The sequence below is a fragment of the Myotis davidii genome, unplaced genomic scaffold (assembly GCF_000327345.1).
Source record: "Myotis davidii unplaced genomic scaffold, ASM32734v1 scaffold109, whole genome shotgun sequence".
NCBI lineage: Eukaryota > Metazoa > Chordata > Mammalia > Chiroptera > Vespertilionidae > Myotis > Myotis davidii.
The window spans coordinates 1,224,498-1,233,137 of record NW_006300368.1 but is presented as its reverse complement, the minus strand read 5'-3'; positions in this window follow the sequence as shown (position 1 = coordinate 1,233,137).

Sequence of the window (8,640 nt, the reverse complement as noted above, 5' to 3'; positions counted from 1 at the left end):
CACCGAGGTCCCCGGCCGGAGCTTGGCGCCCAGGACGCATTGGTTTCCCACCAGGAGGCGCCCGCGGGGCGTGCTGCAGGGGAGTTCGGGCGAGGGGTGTGGATGGGGGGTCCCCTACGAGTCCGGGGAGTGGAATGGGAGACAGACTTGGGGCGTCCTTCACCCAGCTTGCCAGCACCCCGTCCTTTCAGGGCAGCCCTTAGCAGGGCCTGAGGGTGCGGAAGACACCGGGCGCTCAGGCCAGCCCCCCAGCCTAGAGCCCCCGGGGTTGCAGCCGCAGTAGGACTCTGTAGGGCTGTCTCACTGGGAGAACTGTCTTCAGTGTCAGAAAGCCAGACCCCCTCCCAGATGTGGGGGTTCCCTGGGGGAAGGGACTGTAACGGTGACCCCGTAAGCATCTCGGAGACCCGCAGTCCCGGGTAGTTACGGGCCGGTGTCACTGGGTCCTCACCTTCCTGACAGGCGGGTGGCACAGTCCCCATTCCTCAGGTTGGGAAGTCAGGGATTTGTCGGTGACCACACGGGTGGTAAAGGCACCGGCCGGCCCGCAGGCTGCGCTTCACCACATCGCCACCCGCACCTCAGAGTCGGGCAAAGCCAGACGGCCTGGGCCCGCAGGCTGCGCTTCACCACATCGCCACCCCCACCTCAGAGTCGGGCAAAGCAGGACTGCCTGAACCAGGGGTCCTCAAACTTTTTAAACAGAGGGCCAGTTCACTGTCCCTCAGACCGTTGGAGGGCCGGACTAGAGTCTAAAAAAAAACTACGAACAAATTCCTATGCACACTGCACATCTCTTATTTTGAAGTAAAAAAACAAAACGGGAACATACAATATTTGTATTTGCATGTGGCCCGCGGGCCGTAGTTTGAGGACCCCCTGGCCTAAACGGTCGAACAACCCTTTCACCCTGTTTTTAAAGGGCCAGATGGTTGAGAACCACTGGCTAGGACTAGGTGTTTGAGTGGCTTGAAAAACAGGGCTGTTTGTGTGGGAGAATTTTGTAAAGTGTCAAATGCTGCGCAACTGGTGTATGGTGGGAACTGCTGTTGGCAGAACAGTTCATGATGGAGAGATCGGGTGCGGGGCTGAGGGGACGGACGGGCAGGGCTGCCCAGGAGACCTGTGTGAATCTCGGAGCAGAATTCCGGGTCCCAGGTGCCAGTCTTGCTTCCTCTTTGCCACTGTTCTCTCCCCGCCGCCCCACCTTGTTCTTACTTCTACCTCCTCTCACTCATTTGACCTGAATTTATTGAGCACTATGTTCTGAGCAACTTGCCTGGCAGCCTCCTTATGCGGACATAAAACATGATCTCTGCCCTCCCTCCATCAATCATGCATGCATGCACCAAACACTCATCGAGTGCCTGTAGTATGCTGTGTCCTGGGAATTCAGCAACGAATAGGACAGCCACCGTCCTGGCCCTTGGACAGCTGAGCATCAGGAAGGAGGTCAGACAGTGAAGCAAAGATGCAAGACTAGGAAGGGAGGGGAGAAAGGAGATGCTGGGCAACCAGCGAGGGCCAGAGACCAGTGAGGCAAAGGGGAGAGGCAGGTAGGGCCAGATCTTCAAGGCCCCTCCTTACAGATTAGGGACTTTCTCTGGAGCGCAGGAGTTGTGCCAAGTAGGGTTGGGTTGGATGAAGGGAGACTCATAGAAGGGAGGCTGAGGGGTCAGTTGGGCAGACAGACTTGGGCTGGGGTAGTAGAGAATGGACTCTGGAACCTCCTAGGGCAGCGGTTCTCAACCTGTGGGTCGCGACCCCTTTGGGGGTCGAACGACCCTTTCACAGGGGTCGCCTAAGACCATCGGAAAACACATATATAATTACATATTGTTTTTGTGATTAATCACCATGCTTTAATTAGGTTCAATTTGTAACAATGAAATTGGGGGTCACCACAACATGAGGAACTGTATTAAAGGGTCACGGCATTAGGAAGGTTGAGAATTACTGGCCTAAGACCATTGGAAAACACATCTACAATTACATATTGTTTTTGTGATTAATCACTATGCTTTAATTATGTTCAATTTGTAACAATGAAAATACATCCTGCATAACAGATATTTACATGATGATTCATAACAGTAGCAACATTATAGTTATGAAGCAGCAATGAAAATAATTTTATGGTTGGGGGTCACCACAACACGAGGAACTGTATTAAAAGATCGTGGCATGATAAAGGTTGAGAACCACTGTCCTAGGGTGTAGTCGGGGATGGACTCTGCAGTCGGTGAGATTGGAAAGGTGTCCCTGGTGGGCGACAGTGTTATTCATTCTCTGGGCTAAGGAGCAGGGGTGGTTTGGGGAGAGGGGGAGCGCCGTGGGAGTCGAGGTGCCACTGAGACAGCCAAAGGAGTCCACCACTCACAGGGGTTCTGGATGCGGTGGGGAGCAGAGCCCTGCACGCCTGTCTGCCTCTTCGCGCCACACACGTTGGCTCAGCCCGATCTGTGTGCCAGACTAGGCTATGGAGATGAATAACACCGTGCCTTACCCTCAGGGAGCGCACAGGTTAGTGGCAGACACTTGTGGACACATAATTACAGCTGAGCCCAGGCTGAGTAAGGCTGCACGGGCACGCGTCACAGTGACACTCAGGAACCATGTGGGTGTCAGAATGTCATCTGGCTGCCCTTCCTCCTCCCCACTGCCTTGTCCTGCTGAGCAACTGCGGAGAGGAATGCCCGCGTGTGTGTGTGTGTGTGGGGGGGCGCCCACAGGGTGGAGAAGAAACCCAGGTGTCACGGGTCCAGCCCCTCGGGCTGCCCACACCCTCAGGGTCCCCCTGAGGCGGCCATCTAGGCCATGGCCACACCCCTTATGTTCACAGAGAACAGATTTTATTTTAGATCAGGTCAAGAGAGATCAGAGCAGGGAGTGGCTCAGAAGTCAAAGGCTCAGAGGGGTCCAAGGAAAAGAAAGGGCCTTTTGGACCAAGGCAGGGGAGGGAACCAGGACGAGGGAGAGGAGAGAGGAGCAGCCACCCACTCTCCCTGCCCCAGGATGGCTGCTGGCTTGGCCTGCCTCCAGGAAGCCAGGGAATAGTTGAAGAGTGAGAAGAGGAGCCCAGTGAGCACCTGATGGGCCAGTCACAGGGCTGAGCCTGCATGAGCCCAGATCCTACTTCATCCCGGAGCTGCGGAGGGGAAGGTGCTGCTGTCCTCTATTACAGATGAGAAATGCCAGGGGACGGGGTGAGGTCACCGGCAGGAGTCCACACAGCCTCTGGCCGCCTGCTGCCAAAGGCTGGTTTTTAGTGATGGATCTTTCTTGCCAGAATGAATGGATGCTAACTAACACCTTTCTAACACTGTGCCCAGGCATTTCACATAGCTCACTGAATGCTCACCGTCATATGAGCTGGACGGTACTGAGCCTCATCTTGCAAATGAAGAAGCTGAGGTTCAAAGCTAGAAGTAGCTGAGAGAGGATGTGAACACAGGCAGCCGGCTGAGAGTCCGAACTCAGAGTGACTTTCCCTCTCAGGGGCCCTGCCAATTTCCAGGGGCGCCCTCACAGGCTTGCCACATAAAATGCAGGATGCCCAGTTAAATGGGAATTTCATAGAAACAACAAATGATATTTTAGTATAAGTTGGCCCGAATTAATTGTTGTTTATTTGAATTTCAAATTTAACTGGGCACCCTGAATTTTATCTGACAACCCCGTCTCCCCAGAGCCCCTGTCTGACTCTGTGCCTTTAATGCTCCACCCTGTCCCTAATCCGCCCAGTGAGCAGAGCACTGAGTGGGCAGAATCCTGCTCCCTGCCCTCCTCAGCCTGCACACACCACCAGGTGCCACGGGGCAAGACGCTCTGCCGATGGCCTGCCAAAGATGCCCCCTGCGGGGTGAGTGGGGCTCCCTGGGCGGGGGTCTTTAGAGCGGCGCCCAGTGCTGGCAGGTGCCTGGCCTGGTGGTGGGGAGGGGAGGGCAGCCCTCCTGGCTAAGCAGGAGCATGCCAGGCAGGACGGGGGGAAGGGGGGGCTGGCTGCTGTGCCTTGTGCCCCCCTCTCCTTCTGCAGCTCTAGGGAATGACCTCCCACAACCTGTGCCCTTGCACAGGCTTCATGGCTGTTCTGCCAGGAGGGTGCTGCCACCTTCACCTCATGGGTCCCGCCCAGGGGCAGGGGAAGCACTCCTGCCTTTCCTGACTTTGTTGATTTTCCAAGGAATGTTATGGACTCTGGCTCAGAGCTCTGCTGGGCTCCAGCTCTGGGTGTGGCAGCCAGTGGGGACCAGGGGGAACATGTTTGGTCTTTGGGGTGCTGGGGGGCTGCCTGGTGGCTGGAGGATTCAGGTGGGAAGGTGTTTGGGAACCCTTGCCAGTTGTGTGTCCCCTCCCAGAGCCTCATGACCCCAGCCACCAGGAAAAGCTGCCCTCTGCCCCCTCCCCCATTGGCATGGAGCTGTCGGCTGTCACTGTTCCCTGCATGTCTCACATTCCTCTGGAGCCCCATGTGCTCTCCTGAGTGTGCACTGGCGCACACACACACACACACACACACACGTTGCCTATTTTCCTCCCCAAGCTGATCCACCTTCCTCCTTCCCACCAACCCCATACACCACCCCCATACACACACACATACACACACACACCAGTGCACACACCCGGTATGTACACATCACCTACACACACCCTCACTGGAGACCTAGCACTCCTGTCACACACACCCTGCTCTCTGCGTCTTACCCTTCTGTCTACATGCCCGTGACCACACAGCTTATCTATGAATCTGTCAGTGGCCACCTGGGTCCTTCCCACCTTTTGGCTATTTATTGTTTGTCCTTGTTTTTACTGCTATTATCTCATGATTATTCCCCTACCTGCTCAGTCGAGGTAGCCAAGGTGCTGCCCAGCTCAGCTTGAAGGCAGAGTGGATAGAGAACCACCCAAAACGCAGAAGGCAGGCAGCTTGTGCGCCTGCTCCGAGCAGGTAGGAATGTGGTAGGTGAAACACCTGTAGGTTTGGGCTTGGCCGGACCTATAAATGTTACTGGGTAGCTGCCTAGAGAACCAAGCTCCTCCCAGCATCTCTGCCCAGGGCCTGGGGACTCCTCCTGACCTCACCCCTTTACTTCTGTTGGTCCTGCTCCTCCTGTCTGGCACCCCAGACCCCTCACTACCCCAGGGTTCAGCAATGGGGAGACAGAGGCACCCACCCAAGAACTCAGCCCCGGCCCAGCCTGGCCCTGCTCCCTCATTCTTTTTGGCTTTTCCACTGGGCGTGTGGTTGGGGGTAGTGTGACCCAGGGACCAGTACCAGTTGGGTGGACAGACTGGAATGTCACCCCTTCCCACAACAGGTTCATGGGGAGCTGGGGCTGAGGGCCAGGAGCAGGGGCCCCCTCAGCATGAGAACCTGTCCCAGTGGGAGGCTGGTCAAGAGCCCAGGCTGCCTGTCGCCCTGTCCTGTTTGCAGAAGACTGGACAGAGCAGGCCCTGCATGACTCACCTCCATTTCCGGCCTTAGTCATTCACTACCCCCTCCTCTCCACCCCACCACACCCCACCCACCCCCCAACCATGGACTTGGCATCGGAGGGCTGGCCAGATCAGGGGAGGTGGCCGCATCTGCAGAGTCTGGCAGACGTGGGACTGCAGGGCCATTCCCACAGCAGAGCAGGTGGAGGAGGGGTGGGCTCAGTTGGGGTGGCCCTGCGGTTTCCCTGACTGTCCTGCACCTACCCCGTTGTTTCTCAGGATGAGAGAATTCATAGGTTGCCCAGAGGTGGGAATAGGGGTCTGAGGGTCTGGTGAGTCTCTTGGCCTGGCCCATGCTACCTTCCACCTCTCCTTCCAGCCTAGGGGGCACCAAGTGGGCACTGCCCCTTCCAGAGGGCCACAGTCTAAACCCTGAGAAACACCGTGGAGCCATTAGGGCCACAGGGTTGGCCTCCAGGGGGACCTTCGCCTCCTAAAGATGGCAGGCTTCTCCTCCTGCCTCTGATGCCCTGATTCTCACTCACAGTTGCCCTCAGAGTCACAGGGTAGGTTGTTAAACACACAGACGCCTAGGCTCCAGCCTACACCTGCTTGATGGGAATCGCTGGGCCACGGTTTTGCAACCTCCCGCAGGTGGTACTGATGCCCAGCCAGGATTGAGAAACCCAGACCCACAGGCCTCTGCTCTGAACTGGGGGTGGAAGAGGCCGGGCTGGAGGTAGCGCTGTTTGTCCATCCGCCTCCCCTTTCAGAAAACTGCCTGCTAATCTGGCTCTAGGACAAGCACTGGGGTTAGGAGACTGGTCTCATCCCTGCCCTTGGGTTCACGGAAGTCCACGGAGATTGCCATGTAGGTGGACGTCTGTTTGTTTTAATTAAAGTAAAACGTTGGTGGTCAGGGAGGGAGAACTCCCATGTGAGGACAAATTATGGAAGACGTTCCAGAGGAGGTCATGTCTGAGCTGGACCTTGAAGGATTCTGGAATGAGGAAGAGGAAGGAGAAGGACAGTACAAAGGCTCCAGGAGAGAGTGAGAGGTCAGAGTTTGCAGGTGGGCAGGCAGGGGCCTGGGCCCACAAAGCCCAAAGCCCAACCTGGCTTTGGGGGCTTGTTAAGTGAAATAGAGGGAGGAAGAGAAGCCCACAGTCCTGTTTCCTTTGGCCCACATGGTAGCATTTTGGGGTTTTTGTTTGTTTGCTTCAATTTGATTTAGTTGCCAACATTGGAAAATCTGGAGGATTCACATACAAATCCAGATTCCGGTTCTCTGGAAACTGGGCCCTCGTCCACCTCTGGCTGGCCCCCTCCTTTCCAGAGGGCGGGGCCCTACTGTTTGTCCAGCTCCCACCCCTTCCATTGTCCTGGGCTCTTCAGTCTCCGGTTTTGACCCCTGCTGAGGGGATCCAAGCAGGCAGGGTGTGGCACCACCAGGATGGGCAGCGTCTTGGCTGGATTTTGGGTTGTTAGCAGGTATTACTGACATTTCCATTTTATGCACAGAGAACATGCTGCCGAGAGCAGGGGTAGGAGAAATGGGCGAACTTTTCTTTAGTTAAAATAAATTGAATATAAAATAAACAACTAATTAAATTCTGCTCCCTCCTACCTCCCATGACCAGGTATTGGTGGAGGCGGGGGAGGAAGGAGGAGGATAGGAGCTGAAAGGTTCAGTTCATAGCCGAGGGCACATATTTCCACCACTTTCTTAGAATTCCAGCCGGTAGGAGGGGGGTTGGGGGGGTTGGGGGGGGGAGAATTCTGGCCAGTGACTGAAGCTTGTTTCCTTGTGTGTGAGGACATGAGCAGGGCCGGGAGTGTGTGCAGTAGGTGCTTTGTACGCATTTTGTTTTAAGGAAACCAGACGACCAAGGTGTCCAGGCTGCCGGTCACTACTTGAGCCAGTTCAGCAGAGACAGGGTTGAGTCACATATGAACGTTTATTCCAATAACGCCAACAACATGGGAGAGCAGCCCACCCCCCTCCCGTAAGCCAGCTGTGCATATTGGGCAGGAGGACAGAGATGACATGGGGAAGTGGGGATTACAGGCCGGAGGAAGTCAGCTATGCAGTCTGGGGTGGGACTCCATTGTTTGTCTGGGTAACAAGGTTGTTAATCTTGGCACGATAACAGGCGGTTCTTGAATGAGAATGGACCCCATTCCAAGGTTGACTCCCAGGTCCAAGGTTGACTCCCAGGTTCCCGGGTGTGTGTGTGTGGGGGGGTGGGGGGCGGGTGTACAGCTCCCAGCCAGGTTAGAATGTCCTTTAACCAGAACAAGGCAGTCACGGCTAACAGGGCGTGATTAGTGTTTCCCACAACCATGGCTAGTCCCCAACATTCTATTTTTGCCCCTAACACAGGGAAGGTGGACACTAACGGGAGGGGACCTGTGGGCCGAGGGGAGACATGGGGTTGTCATAGAGGCTGGGCAAATGCCAGACATCACAGGAGACCATGCCTGCAGCGGGGCCCCACCAGGGCACACAGATGCCAGATCAGCCTCCTCTTAGCCAGGCAGGCCCTGGAGGCCTTGGTCTGTGACCCCAGAGCCACAGTGGCCTCTGCGTCCTCCCTGGTCGGGAAAGCAGAGGTGAGGAGCTTGGGTTGCAGCAAGAGAGATTTAGGTTAGATAGTGAGGCAGCTTTCTCGATGGTCAGGGTTTCCAGTAAGTGAAAAGGCTGCGGGTGACAGGTTCTGGGCTTGCAGGCTGGAGGAGTGACAGGGAGGCCTAAGTCCCTTATCCTGCCCCGGGGCTGTTCTGCTCCAGGGCCTCCAGAGACCACTGCCTGGCGGGGACTGGCACCCCTCCCAGGGGGACCTGGGCGAGGCACTCCAAGCCTCAAGTCAAACCCAGTATCGGGGCACGTTCCGCTCCGCAGGGAGAGGCCTGTGTGGGTTCGGAGAGGCTCAGAGAGGGAGGCCACAGCTCTCGCGGGGAGCAGGGAGGAAGGAGGTCCCAGTGGGGCGAGGCTCTAGTGCACCCCGGCCTCCCGCCCCGCAGGCCTGACGGAGGATGAGGACGTGCGCGCCATGCTTCGTGACCGAGGCCCCTATGAAAAGAAGCTATTAGGTCACAGACGCCCACAGAGGGAAGATGATGTGAAGATCTACCGAGAAGACAGCCATCTATACATGAAGAATAGAGGCCTCAGAAGAAACAACTCTGCCACACCCTGAT